Here is a 14,934-nt window from a genome sequence, read left to right on the forward strand (position 1 = left end):
TTCTTTAACCAAAGCAGGATAGATATCGGTACAGTTTACAAGCTGCTGAGATGAGATTTTTTTTTTTTGTCAAACAGACTTACGCTTTACTGCTGAACTTACTTATATTAAGGAAATCTAAGACTCTTTCACTTACAGTAGAGATGTCAATTCCAGCTATTGTTTTATCTGCATTTAGACAAGCCAGCAACCAGTGATCAAAATGCTTATCGCATGTTGTGTTCCGTTTGGATTGCAATGATCAAATTAAACCTGTAGGTTAACAGTAGTTTCAACTCAGGTGGTTTTCCTACACTATGGCGTCAAGGTGACGTATGCCTTATTTGGAGCTAGGGTTTCCTGTAACCCTTTATTGTCATGGAAACTAATGTTTAGCAGTGTCATTTCAACCAGCATGTAGCAAATGTTTGTTTCGAAAAAGTTGTGCATAGTGTGTTGGCAGGTGAGGCATACACGTCCATTCAAGATTTTCTTTAAATCAGTTAAATTCTAAATTGTCTAATGCAGAGTCTTGCTTCTCTTCGAGCACACATTTTCATCTACTTCATCACTGCTCCAATATACAGCACCCAAGGACGACTTTCTGGAAAACAGCCAGGGAAACCAGGACAGCATATTACAGCCTCCAATAACACCAGAGCAAAAATCACTCTCACTGGAAACATTATCACTCTCTCCAGCATCTCCACTTCTGTGCTTCTCAGAGAAAATGGAACAACTGGTGCACGCTGGAACTAGACTATCCCACTCTTTTGCTGCGAGCCCCCAGATACCAACCAAAAAACGCCAGGCCCCACAACCACCAAAGCCTACGGGCCCAGCTCGCCCTCCCCCTCCCCCTGTGAGAGCTCTTCGGCCTCTGCCACAGCGCCAGGGCCCACACCCTCCTCCGGCGGCTCGAGGTGAACCAAAAACAACTGATACCAGCTCTCAGTGATATGTGTCGGGTCCCCGCTATGATAACAATAACTTTCTCAAATGTTTACAGAACAAGCGGGAACCCAGTGTGCCTGTATGTTTTTCTATTGCTGTTCAATTACATGATAGAAAGTCTAAGGCCTTCAAAAGCCGTACAGCAAACCCATCTAATCTGGTGCCTATCACACGACATACCAAGATTGCTGTGGGGACAAAAAGTAAGACTGTTAAGTTAGCACTTTTAAACATCCGCTCACTTAAAAATAAATCACTTTTAGTCAATGACTTAATAACCACATACAACCTGGATTTTATGTTGCTAAATGAAACTTGGCTAGAAGAAAGTTGCAGTGCAACAGTCCTCAATGAAACAGCCCCTCCTAACTTTACTTTTATGAGTGTCTGCAGAGCTGTCAGAAGAGGCGGAGGTTTAGCTGCTCTTTATAAAGATGTCTATCAATGTAAGCAAATATCATTTGGGAATTACCCGTCTTTCGAATATCTGGGTATTGTGTTAAAAGGTGCTCCACGCATTTTACTTATCATTGTTTACAGGCCTCCAAAATACTCTCCAGCTTTTGCTGAGAACTTAACAGAACTGTTAAGTTCTATTTCCTCAGAGTTTGACTGCTTTGCCATTGCTGGAGATTTTAACATTCACATAGATAATGCAGAAAACAATATGGCAAAAGAAATCAAAACTGTTTTAAAAACTTTTGATCTGACTCAGCATGTACATGGAGCCACACATAATCGTGGACACACTCTAGATTTACTTATCAGTAAGGGTCTAAACATTTCATCAATTGTTATTAAGGATGTAGCACTGTCTGATCATTTTTGTATTTTCTTTGATATATTGATCTCTCCTGCCATTGAAGCTAGATCTGTGTCTGTCAAGAAGAGATGCTTAAATGAGAATACTAGTGTACTATTTATGAAGGCTATATCTTTAACACCAAGCATATCTGCTGACTCTGTTGATTTTCTCCTTGATTCTTTTAACTCAAAAGTTAAGAGTGTAATTGATGATATTGCTCCTGTGAAAGTCAGGAAGAAGAGTGGCAGACAAAAAGCACCTTGGAGAAACTCAACAGCAGTGCAAAATATGAAAAGACAATGCAGAAAAGCAGAGCGCATGTGGCGGAAGACAAAACTTGTAGTCCATTATAACATCTACAAAGACAGCATCCATGCTTTCAATAAGGAACTAAGCAAAGCTAGACAGACTTTTTTCTCGAATATTATAAACAGCAATATAAACAACACGCGCACTCTTTTTGCTACTGTAGAGAGACTGACAAACCCCCCAAGCCAGATTCCCAGTGAAATGCTCTCAGTGAGAAAGTGCAGTGAGTTTGCTTCTTTCTTCTCTGAGAAAATCAATAATATCAGAAAGGTGATCAGCTCATCCTTGAGTTGCGCTGGGGTCAGGCAGATCAAACAACAGCACGAGAAAGTAGCAACTATGTCTGATTTCGAAGAAATTGATGGCAAAATTTTGGAAGAAACCGTACAGCAACTAAAAACATCAACCTGCGCCCTTGATGCACTTCCCACATCTTTTTTCAAAAATGTGTTACACAGCTTAGAAGCAGATCTCCTAGAAGTGGTAAATGCCTCACTTCTCTCTGGGAGTTTTCCGACCTCCCTGAAAACTGCTGTTGTCAAGCCCCTCCTGAAAAAGAGCAATCTGGATAAGACCATATTAAACAACTATAGACCGATCTCAAATCTTCCTTTCATAGGCAAGATCATTGAAAAAGTTGTCTTCAATCAGCTGAACAAATTCTTAAGCTCGAATGGATACTTTGACCATTTTCAATCTGGTTTCCGACCGCACCACAGTACAGAGACCGCGCTCATAAAGATAATAAATGATATTCGCTTAAATACTGATACAGGCAAATTATCAGTGCTGGTACTACTCGACCTCAGTGCTGCATTTGACACTGTCGATCACAAAATACTTCTTGACAGGCTGGAAAACTGGGTCGGGCTTTCTGGGATAGTCCTAAAATGGTTCAGGTCATACTTAGGAGGCAGAGGTTATTATGTGAGTATAGGAGACCATAAGTCTGAGTGGACATCCATGACATGCGGAGTCCCTCAAGGCTCAATTCTTGCGCCACTCCTATTCAACCTGTACATGCTCCCAATGAGCCAAATAATGAGAAAGAACCAAATCGCTTACCATAGCTATGCAGACGACACACAGCTCTACTTAGCCCTATCGCCTAACGATTACAGCCCCATTGACTCCCTTTGCCAATGCATTGATGAAGTAAACAATTGGATGTGCCAAAACTTTCTTCAGTTAAACAAAGACAAAACTGAAGTCATTGCGTTTGGAAACAAAGATGAAGTTCTCAAGGTGAACGCATACCTTCAGTCTAGGGGTCAAACAACTAAAAATCAAGTCAGGAATCTGGGTGTGTCTCTAGAGTCAGACCTTAGTTTCAGTAGTCATGTCAAAGCAATAACTAAATCAGCATATTATCACCTGAAAAATATTGCAAGAATTAGATGCTTTGTTTCCAGTCAAGACTTAGAAAAACTTGTGCATGCTTTCATCACCAGTAGGGTGGATTATTGTAATGGACTTCTCACTGGCCTTCCCAAAAAGACCATAAGACAGTTGCAGCTCATACAGAACGCTGCTGCTAGGATTCTGAGCAGAACCAGAAAATATGAACACATCACACCAGTCCTCAGGTCTTTACACTGGCTGCCAGTTACATTTAGGATTGATTTTAAAGTATTATTACTGGTATATAAATCATTCAATGGCCTAGGACCTCAATACATTGCAGATATGCTCACTGAATATAAACCCAACAGATCACTCAGATCATTAGGATCACATCGGCTAGAAATACCAAGGGTTCACTCTAAGCATGGCGAGTCTGCTTTTAGCTACTATGCCAGCCGCAGCTGGAACCAGCTTCCAGAAGAGATCAGATGTGCTCCTACAGTAGTCACATTCAAATCCAGACTCAAAACACATCTGTTTAGCTGTGCATTTACTGAATGAGCACTGTGCCACTGTTCGTCCGACTGTTTGCACTGTATTTTATTTTATGTAATTATTCTGATTTCTGTATTTTATCTTTTATTCTAAACTGTTTTAATTATTCTGATTTCTTTTGATTATTTTAATTTCTTCTATGTAAAGCACTTTGAATTACCATTGTGTATGAAATGTGCTATATAAATAAACTTGCCTTGCCTTGCCTTGCCTTGCCTACTTTAAAAGTTTTATGCTGACCAGGGACCCTTTTACAGAGTCTTGCATTATGTTCATTCTGTGTGCCTTCTGGTTTTGCAGTTCGGAAACAATGGGATCTTAGGGGACCCTTTCTGAGGAGGCCTTATGTGTTAGAGGCCTTCTGTATCAGTTCACGCATCGTTGAGCAGCATTTCTTGGTCTCTGGCGAGCTGGAAGGTGCAGGGTAGTGAACTTGAATCTTGACTTGGTGCTGAGGCTGTGTACCCATGGATGGCTGCTGGAGTTCCTGGGAACTACTTGTTCGAGCCGGATGTTGTTCTGGCTGTACGACTGCACGTTCAGCTGTCACGTCTGGGGTATAAGAGTTCGATCTTTGCTCTTAGCTTTAGTGCCGAGTCTTTCAAAGGGCTGAGCTGACATTAAAGTGAGGTCTGAGCTGGTGCCTACCAGGGCTTCCAAGCTCACCTCATTTTCCAAAGTGATGGCTAGGTAGAGTTTCCGGGCCACCCCCTTTTTCGATCAGGTTCCCCAGGAGTCTTAGCGTAGGGGCTGGTGTGGTGATCGATGGGCGGTTAGGGCCGGTCTTGTGTAGTTCTCTGCGGAGACAGACAGACAAGCAGCATTTCTAGGTATTTTGGGCTTTTGGACCCAGCTGTGGGAAACTGTGCTGTGTCGCTCAGGCTGTGCAGCTGTCAGCTGTGGTGGCTGGGTGATGCTGTCATTTTGTGATGTGACAGTTAGCTCTGTGCTCTGAGGCTGACGAGCAGTGTTCTGGTTGCCTGGTTCAGGTCTTACGCTTAGACATAGGATGTCTGTCGTGTCCCTCTTGTCTCCTTTGGAAAGTCTTTTGTGAAGAAGCTCTTTCAGCGACTTCAGGGTCTCAGCTGTCTCAGATGTGGCGGCACTGTTTTTTTTCTGATGTGGGTTCAGACTTGTGCTTACCAGTGGCATGTCGAGAGGGGTTCCGCTCTGGGCTGTCTGGGCTTGATGGTCTGGTCGATGGTGATCGATGGGCGGTTGTTGCAGGTCCCAGAATCTGTCAAAGCCCTCGCTCTGGTGTCTTGGACGAGCACCATCGCAGTAGTGCTGCCCTCTGTTGGCCTGGAACGGTCTTGACTCTCTGTAAACAGGGCTATGGTGTTGTGGGGCGCCCTCTAGAGGCAGCTCTGAGTAGGGCTCAGAGACAGAGTAGATTGTGGGGTTTTTCAAAGTCTTTTCGGACACAGTCTTTTGCTTTGTGTAAGCTTCTTTTAGCTGTTGAGTAGTCATGCTATGTGGTCAGGCCAGGATGTCTAGATGATGACTCACTGTGGGGTGCAGATTTCGGAGAGACAAAGTTCTGAGCAGGTACAATCTGTCCCACGCGGTGACGTTGGTAACAGTTTGTAAGTGAAAGTCAATGTCCTGCGGATGGCGTCCACGTTGTGGCCTCCTGCATGGTTCGGAGTGACATAGGGATGTTTCTGGCCAGCTTGTTAAGTCTTTTGGGAGCCATGCCGTGGTTAGTGGCCGGGGCTCTCCTGGAAAGGCTCTTCCCCCCTCGCTGCTGACGGGGGTTCTTGTGGGCTGGCTGGTGATGTTTTGAACAGTGGGCTTTCACCCCCCTGTACAGCTCTGGGTTTTTGGCTGAAAGGTGCGGACTGGCTGGTCAGGGAAACTTTGTGGTGTGCGTTTCCCCTTCCCGGTCCTTCTGCAGTCTATAAGAGGGTTTCAACTCTGTGTGAACGGTGTCAAGTTCGTGTTCGAGATCTTGTCTCTGCTGAACGTGCTTGTGGATGGTAGCACGGGCCTCTTGCGAGTTTCTTTCGCAGGCCGTGGCTTTCGAGTCTCTTTAAGTTCAGTCTCTGCTCTTTGCAAGGGGCTTCACTTTTGTCGGAGTTTCTCGTTGAGTTCCTCTCTGGTTCTTTTCTCTGACTGCACTCTTTGGTCTATGTGCAGATGAAGATCAGATAGGGCAGTTTGAAGTCTTTCCACTTCCTTCTGTAGCTCGGGGTCGTTGTCATCCTCGGCTTGCATCCTTAGCGTTGCAACTTCGTGCTCCAGGGCGATGCGGCTCCTTTCGTGGAGACGTGCTTGTGCGATCAGCTGGCAAGTGAGGTTGACGTATCTGACCGGTCTTTGTCGTGGGAGCTTTGGCTTGGTTTGTGCGCCATCAACCTGTCCACGTCTGCGATGCTCTTGGCTCGGGGCTCTGAGTCACTGGCGACCTTGGTCAGGAATGGAGGTTTCATGAATCTCAGCCATGTCTCCAGGTTGTCCCAGCGGGTTGTGGGACTGTAGGACCGGAACATACTGGCTTCACTGTGGGCGAGAGGAACACAACACACACACAGAGAGACCAATGGAACTAAATTGCCCCTTGGGGATTAATAAAGCTATCTGTATCTGTATGCAGGTTCGTTCTACGTTTAACAAGCTATAATACGGGCTATGCCGCGTATGAAAATTTTGGTTAACTGATGCCGACAGTTAAATCATTTGGTAGGACCATTTGGGTAGGTCAGCATGGGCCTGAATAAAGATTTTTAACGGGGCGGTAGCTTAGGGGTCACCTGTTGATGCTAACGGCTTGGTTGTCAAACTATTATTCAGCGTTCCTTGTTGTCTCAGATAGGTTCTGTCTCTAAGTGAACTGAAAGGAGCAGAGCACAACAGAAAAGAGCAATGGCAAGATAGCAAAGTTTTAAGTAACATGCAACCATCCAAGATGGAAAGGTCTGTAATGAAATGGCGTTAATAGTACACAGGAAGTGTTACAGGGGAAGAGGAGGCCTAAGCCTGCGATTTGTGGCTAGGAGAGTAGGAGGGAGCCAAACACTTCAATGACCGGGGGAATCTCTAGATTCTGTGGCCAATACTAAGTGATGGATTTAATACCTTTTCTAGTTTCCCTGGGGTGAACTGAGGTCATTCGGGTTGGAGTCAGCATTTTGGTTGGTCTTTCTGTCGTCCCCAAACACTTGACAGCAGTGTCCCGGGCCATTCCGCATATCTGTACCGATGTGTGCCCTCACGCAACCCGACCTTGAACACAACCGGCAGTGCCAAATTGGTGATGTCGTGCTGCGGGCTGCACCAACGGAGAAATACAGGAAAGTCCGAGACCCGTGCTCAGTCAGCGCTGGTGACGCAGGTCAGACGAACCAGCCTGCTGGACCCCAAGCAGAGATGACTGTCAAATCACCACAGCACGAGAGAAATTTCTACCTACAAACACAAAACAGGATGAAGGACAAGTGAACCTCAACGTGAATTAAAGCTCTCTCTATCTAAATCAAATTGAGTGTCTATTTTTTGTAGAAAAATCAAAGGCAACGGTTTTACTAAAATTATGGTACAAACAAAAAGGGAATTATGACAATGTTAATTATCAGAACAACCTAGCCTCCATTCAGAGAAGAGATTAAGTGCAGCAGGAAGAGCACAGGAGAAAGCAAGCTGTAGTGGCGCGTTTGGGCCACTAAGGGTTTGGGCCACTTCCTCCTAGTGGTCAACCTGGCTGACAGAGAACTTGACTTAAATTGCATTCAAACTGGTTTAAATACAATTCAAATCAAGCGTATGCATAGATGTTAAGTAACTTCTAGAATAGTAAGGATACAGTTGTCATAACGTATCAAATACATAACGTAACGTATCAAATCAAAATTATTAAAAATAATTTGAAAAAGGAAATATAGTAATAAAGCCATAAAACCATTCCCAACAGGAAAGGAGACTTAATTCAAATTGATCTTGAAATTTGTTTGTTTCAAACCAAATTTGATTAAGTGTAGGAAATTAAAGGTTGGCATTATATTTGATGATGATCACGACTACGGTGAGGTATCAATGATAATAACCAAAATAAAACCAACTGGGAGAAAGCCACTTCAGAAAAGAATGATGTTAGGAACTAAGTGATGAGCTGACGTAGAGGGGGGGGGGGGGGGCCACAAGGGGCGCATTCCTCCTAAGTGGTCATCAGAAACTGGTACTGCTTACTTTTAAATTTTAAATTCAACTGTGGTTTGAACCAAATTCAAAATAAGTGTACACAGTCGGGAGTGAAATCATGTTAGTAAAACTGGAACTTGCACATGCATTGAAAGTTAGAAACACAATTTCAGAAATTCACTGGAAAAATCTGAAATTGTGATGAGAGAGATTGTTTAGGAAAAGACGGCCTCGTTACTAGTGTCCACGAGATGGCGCCATTTCGCTCATGGAGGGTAAAGTCAGGGGGCGGTGCGTAATTCGAGAACTGTCAAGCACTTAGGCCTCAGTGCTGCCCTCTAGTGTTTGTCAGCGGAATAACAACCACCCTGCTTCCATGTGTGATTCAAATTTGAGCGTGCAGACGCTTTGTTTTCTGTAAGATCACACTTTTCCAAAATAAAGTCTCAGCGTTTTTTTTTTTTCAGCTATATTTCACAAAACGGCGTGGCAGGAATTTTTTCTACACACACACATAGGGACAACCGGAATTAGGCATCGGTTTTTCAATTCCCACATAAACAATTAGCGCTATTATTCACACGTGTTCGCTTATGAATTTTAAACCTCGGCGGGTTTTTTCTATTCGACACACGTGTGCACGGAAGGATTTCTTCGCTTCCACACACTAATATGGACAACAGGAATTATACGTCTGTCGTTCGGATCCAAATAACATTTATCAAATATCACTTATGATTAAAAATGTTTTTCGGTTTTGGATTTTTTGGTGCTATATTTTAACAAACACGTCTGGCAGGATTGCTTCGCTGCGTCGTGCAAAAATAAAACAGGAAATATTCGTCTGTTTTTTCGACTCCCATGACATATTATCAAATAGCACTTATGATTAAATATGCATTAGGTTTTTTACAATTGAGTAGCTACGTCAATGTTTAACCAGGAGTTCATCGTTAATCTAACGATTATAATATCAGGCCTTTCTTAAGAATAGTGAAAGAGCATCGTTTCACTAAATCTAGTCTTCACCCTGACAGAAGAATCTCGTTCGGACAGGGGAGTTTAACATTAAAATGTCACAATTCAAAAGAGGTTTCTTCGTCTTTTGTTGGACAAATTTAATACTACGAAACTGCAGTTTTACTTTTAGTTATTAACAATGGCAAAAGGAATGTTAGACATTATTTTGCAGCTGTTAATGTGCTGAACTGGACTCGGCTTTGTGCCTTTAATCAGTCAGCCAGTGAGTTCGCGTTGCGTTCGCTCACTCGAGGCGCGCGTACAATATTAAATCACAATATAGACATCGATTGAAACTGAATTGCTCAAAAACAAGTTTAAAATGTGCCTGCATTCTCCACCATTATGTAAAGACTCTGGGCGGATCTAATCCGTGGGGAATTTGCATATCATAATTAATAATTGGTAATTAATAATTATTCATACATGTTTGGATTAGATCAGTCTTACATGTTAATAAAACTCCCGATAAGGGATGATATGTAATTTTACCTGCATGCATGCTTGTGTATCCTTGCACTTAACCACAAGTTGATTGCAATTACCTGCACAGACCACGTTTTACAAACCAGGCAAAATTAATTAGCTCAATTGTCAGACTAATATCTGTGGGAATCCACAATATCATCTTACTTTATAGGATTTCAGGAAAAGCAATTCTGTGGCCACAAGAATTGGGTTTCCTGCCCTATAAACACATACTCTTTAAAGTATCTTTAATTTGTAAGCTTGTTGCTATAAGATCTTTTGGCACTTAAGGGACTTAAATGAGCAAAAAGGCAGTACATCAATCAGATGAATATAATGAGAAAAAAGGCAGTACATCAATCAGATGAATATAATGAATTTAATAAGGCAGAACTACTTATGTATTTACTACGGTTACATGGGATATATGTATTTACAAACATAATAAACAACAATACACGATAAGGCATCGATGAATGAGAAATGCATAGAGTGTGGACAATGGAAACACGTGTGAGAGGGGAAGGGACAGAGAGAGAGAGAGAGAGAGAGAGAGCATTGGCAACATTCCCCTGACAGTCCCCTGCCTGTGACAACACAAAAACATCATCTTAATGCTTCTTAGAAGCTCTATAAAGAGATATACTTAAGTTTCTGGGTCTCTCTGTGTCGCGGCATTCCTGCGCGTGCGTGAGCGGAGTCCTTTAGGAAGCGTCACTGGGTGCTGCTTGGCGCGCGTTGAACGGAGTTTCCAAGTCTTTGGGGTAACATTACCAAACTTTGACTAACAAAGAAAAGAAATAAAGATCTCTACGGGGAAATCACGCGGAGTTAACGTCACATCTTCGCATGGCTGGTGAAGAAGCGTGTGTGCGTCTCTCGCCACGTGGTCACGTGCGCGTGTTTCTCCTTCAAAACGAGCGCGCGCTCGTTTAAAGGTCCCTTGTAGATGGATTTGCTGAAGAGATATGTCACGCGGTGTTCTTTTCACTCGTCGATTGGAATTAAACACGGAGACTTATCTAAGACTGAAAAACACAAACTAAACTAGAAACAAATAAAAGAAAGGCGAAGAGCTCGCCCGGAGGCGAGACCCTACATTTTTACAGTCAAAAGTAACAGAGAGACGAGCGGAGGGGGGAAGCGTCATTTATCACCTTGGAGAAATCCGGCCTCTTCCTGTTGACTTGGCCAATTAGAGGGTTGGAATTTCACAGGCGGGACTTTGGTTTTTATTGCTCTTTGTCTAAGAGAGAGACATTTAAAACCGACGAAATTAGGGTGTTTAAGAGCAGAATCTTCACAATTCTTATAATACTAATGCGTCACAAGTTTAGCAAAATGTAATGTCAATTAACAACTGGGGAATGAAGATTGGAGTTTATCAAGACCAAACTTGCCACAAATGGATTTGGTTAAACATTAGTTGGCCGACTTTAAAACATTATCGCATTAGAGTTGTCAAGAAACATAGACCAAACCACAAAAAGGCAACTCATGAAATAGGGAACTTAGATACATTGTTCATACAATTCTCAAGTGGACATATAATAGCATATACTGAATACAGGATTCATTTCTCCTCCTTGGTTATAATTCAGAGAGGGTGGCAGTTCTGTGAACATTCCTTTGGGTCGTAAACGCCGTTATCTAAGAACACCAGTGATGTTAGTTTTGGTCTCTTTTCACTCCAAAGATGGAAAACATAGTAAACTATATTTTTCATTAACTTCTTACATATATTTGGCTCGAGCAAGTTGAGCGATTTCGTTTAATACCAATCACTCCGTGTTTGTTACGCATACAAGGATATATATAAACTCTTAGACCTTTGTAGAAGTCCGCAAGGTTCAACTACATAACTAACAGTCCTAGATAGACAGGATACAGTATAAACTTCAAACATACAGGAATACATCATGTATACATTTCATAATCACTCATTTCTGGGTTTTAATGTTATAGATGCATATATGTGTGTGTGTGTGTGAGAGTGTGTGTTGTCCATTTGCGCATCTGGCATTCCTTCCTCGCTGGGAGGGGGGTTTGGAGATAACGGTCTTCTTGGATGTTGGCTCGCGAACAAATCAGGATCGCGCGAGGATCTCTGTGGGGACTCATTACGCTGTAAAGGTGTCACAAACTAATCTACCCTCCAGACTGGCTGGCGCTAACGGAAGATTTAGAATTGGAAGAGTCATAGGTTGGGGCTTTAGAAACCCCTGTTAACGTGTGTTTATTGTGTTAAGGAATGCTGACTCCATGATTCTGCGCTCACACCCTACAGCTGTATATGTGTAGAGATTATATTTCATGTTGGTCTTTGATTTGTCCTCAGACCTGCTGTACTTTCCTATGGACTATGGGATCAGGTCAGAGTTGACTGTGGGAACGAGTTTTATCTGGCATTATTCATACAGGAAAAGCTGGCAGAACACAGACACAATACTCAAAGGCAGCCTTACCTTTAGACTCCTTCTACAAGGGTGAAATAAATGTTTTGTTAAAAATGAATCCAGGTTTCTTGCAATTGTATTTCTAATGAGGGCAGGCAGACTAACACTATCCTTAAAAACCTGCACAGAACCATGTGATCGAGAGAATGTGGTCGGAGGTGAATGCCAGAGTCAACTACCCTTTGAAGACAGCTTTGGTAGAGCTGGTGGACCGAGATGAACTGAACATGGAGGACAACACATCAAAGTATTGTGTGTCAAACTTGACATGCCAGATGGCTAGGATTGGCATCACAAAAGTCACATAGGCATGGAATGCACACAGGATCCCAGGTATAATTTCATTTTTCTGGCTACATCAATGTCATGACTTAAGCAGTTTAAATAATTTTTGCTGTTCTATTATAGATTTCAATCTGTATTGAATTATACATTTTCAGTTTAATTAGCTACAAATGAATTATTGAAACTACAGTATATGGGCAGATTCAACATGTAAAACATGTTATGTCTTACAGGAAAGGGAATACCAAATGAACTGGCTAAAGAAGGGTGTCCTGCAAAAATTCCCGAGGACCTTCTGCCTGTTGGTTCTGTTGCAGCTGACTTGTATCAGCAGGAAATGGGATCCGCGCTGAAAAGGGAATCCATTTTTGGATGTGATCCTTTTCCCTCTGAAGAGGCCCAACAATGGACTGAAACTGAGTTTGGTTCTCACTTTGACATGTTATCACTGTACGAAAATGTGGTTCACTATAACTACGGCCCTTTTAAAGATGCAGTTAGGTCTCTTATTGATTTCACCAGAAGGTGTGTGTGACCTGCAGTGGTCAATAAAGAAGCAGTATACTTCCAAAAATAACATTTATTACAGAGGAAACTGTAAGTGGTTTCAGTCCATAACAAGCTAAATTGCACTAACAATGCAGTAATTCTGATTGTTTACAATGAATACACACCACTTACAATCTTTATTTCTTTATAAAGTCTTTGTTTTAAATGTAATTGTCATGTAAAGTTGAGCTGTTGTCTAGAAATCTAGTTTATCATATCACAATAAAGAACATAACAGTTAATCTGTTTTAACTACCTTTTTTAAACTGTTCTTTTAAGAGGTCAGAGGTTTTATAAAACATCAAACGGTATTAAACATTATAACCACGTATCAAACAGATGTGATGATGAAAAATGCAAACCAGAGATGGTTAGACATGTTCCTGGAAAGCTGCAGGTTGCCATTCCAACATAACACCACAACAGATGATTTTATTAACAAGTTCATCTTCCTCTGAGAAAACAGATTAATAAAATCAACAGCTGTGGTGTTTGTTAAAATGCAAACTTTGCAGCCTCTGTAGCTTTGCAGTAACAGTGCAAGCTCAGACAGCTGGTTTATGGTTGTAGTGATGTCTTGGAGGCTCTCTGCAGCTTGCTTTAGTTGGTTAATTTTACCAATGACCTCTTGTGCACTCAAACTGTCTTCAGTCCTTCGACTTAAATGTGGGATCAGAAAAGAAATGATTCTAGAAGTATTCTAGGTGTATTCTGTATGAACAAATGATTAAACATCTTTCTGAATATTTTACTCCGTAATAGTCAACCTAAGATATATTCTCTTAGTTATTGTAAATAGTCTTATAATTAAATCATAATGAATAAATTCATGACCAAGACTCAAAACTGATTCTTGTAATGCATGTAATGAAAAAAAGAGCTGCAACACAATGTAACTCACATATCGCAAATATTAATTTTTTTTACATTCATATGATTTTGCCTTCACATGAAATGCATTACCTTGCTTTAGCTCTTCTTCCATTCTGGAACTCTACAAAGTCATATTCAGAGATGGCGTAGATTTTTCTGGAGTTCTGTTTCCAGTATTTGGAACCTTAGGTAGAAAGTGAATATTTACTTCACTTTTGTATTTAAAGGGCACCTATAATGCAAAATTCACTTTTACATGGTGTTTGAACATAAATGTTTGTTGGCAGTGTGTGTATACAACCACTCTATAATGATTAAAATCCAACCACTGTTTTTTATTTTATTTTATTTAAATCCCCATAAATCATAAGCACCGTCTCAGATCGAGCTGTTTTCAGAATCATTGCAATGTGACGTAGAATTGCACAAGCCCCGCCCATGACTGTTGATTGACACTGCAGTTTGAGCATAGACATAGCATAGTGAGCTGAGAAAACCGTACAAGTTATAATCGTAATTCAACTAAACTATACTCGTTTTATCTCCACACAGCATATATTCTCTGGCTCTGTAGGCAATGCTAGGCATTATTGTCCGACTCGAAATGAACACCGCTACTGAGAGTTTCTGTTTTGATATTATCAGATGAGCTTGTCCTGGCCTTTGGGCCATAACCGCAGCTCATTAGCATTTAAAGACATACACACTGAAACAGCTCGTTTTTCTGAGCCCCAAAAAATGACAATTTATACATGCTGTAAAAAATTATTTGTTGGGTATTTTGAGCTAAAACTTCACATACTAGGGACATCAGAGATTTATTTTACATCTTTTGAAAAGGGGCATAATAGGTGCCCTTTAAAAGCAACACTAATTACAAAACACAAATTAGAAGCAACATTTTGATCATAAAACTTACTTCTTGTGCCATCTGAGTCAACTATTTCATTTCCTTGGCTGTCTGTCAGGGTAATTGGCTCATCACAGCCTAATGCATCCTTCACTTTTGCGGTTATTCGTTCAACAGTTACATCAGCTTCCAAAAAGCGAATGACAACTGTCCTGGAAGTACTGAGCTTGTCATTCACTATTTCAGCAACATGGATTGACCTGTGGATAAACCAGACTGTTTAAAAGCACACCTGTGGGCCTAAAATTATATTAATATTTTATCTATAGGATGACATTTTAGCAGCAGAG

At 41.5% G+C, this 14,934-nt stretch overlaps 1 pseudogene across 1 annotated transcript; it reads left to right on the plus strand.

The window, feature by feature from the left end:
• The first annotated feature begins 12,166 nt into the window (after positions 1-12,166).
• LOC143718641 (uncharacterized) lies at positions 12,167-13,012 on the plus strand (annotated as a pseudogene). The gene is made up of 2 exons (XR_013196460.1): positions 12,167-12,360; positions 12,546-13,012. The product of XR_013196460.1 is annotated as an uncharacterized LOC143718641 (transcript).
• Positions 13,013-14,934: the final 1,922 nt, after the last annotated feature.

This window comes from Siphateles boraxobius, unplaced genomic scaffold (genome assembly GCF_051911475.1).
Source record: "Siphateles boraxobius isolate OS27281-9 unplaced genomic scaffold, OSU_SipBor_1 61, whole genome shotgun sequence".
Classification (NCBI taxonomy): Eukaryota; Metazoa; Chordata; class Actinopteri; order Cypriniformes; family Leuciscidae; genus Siphateles; species Siphateles boraxobius.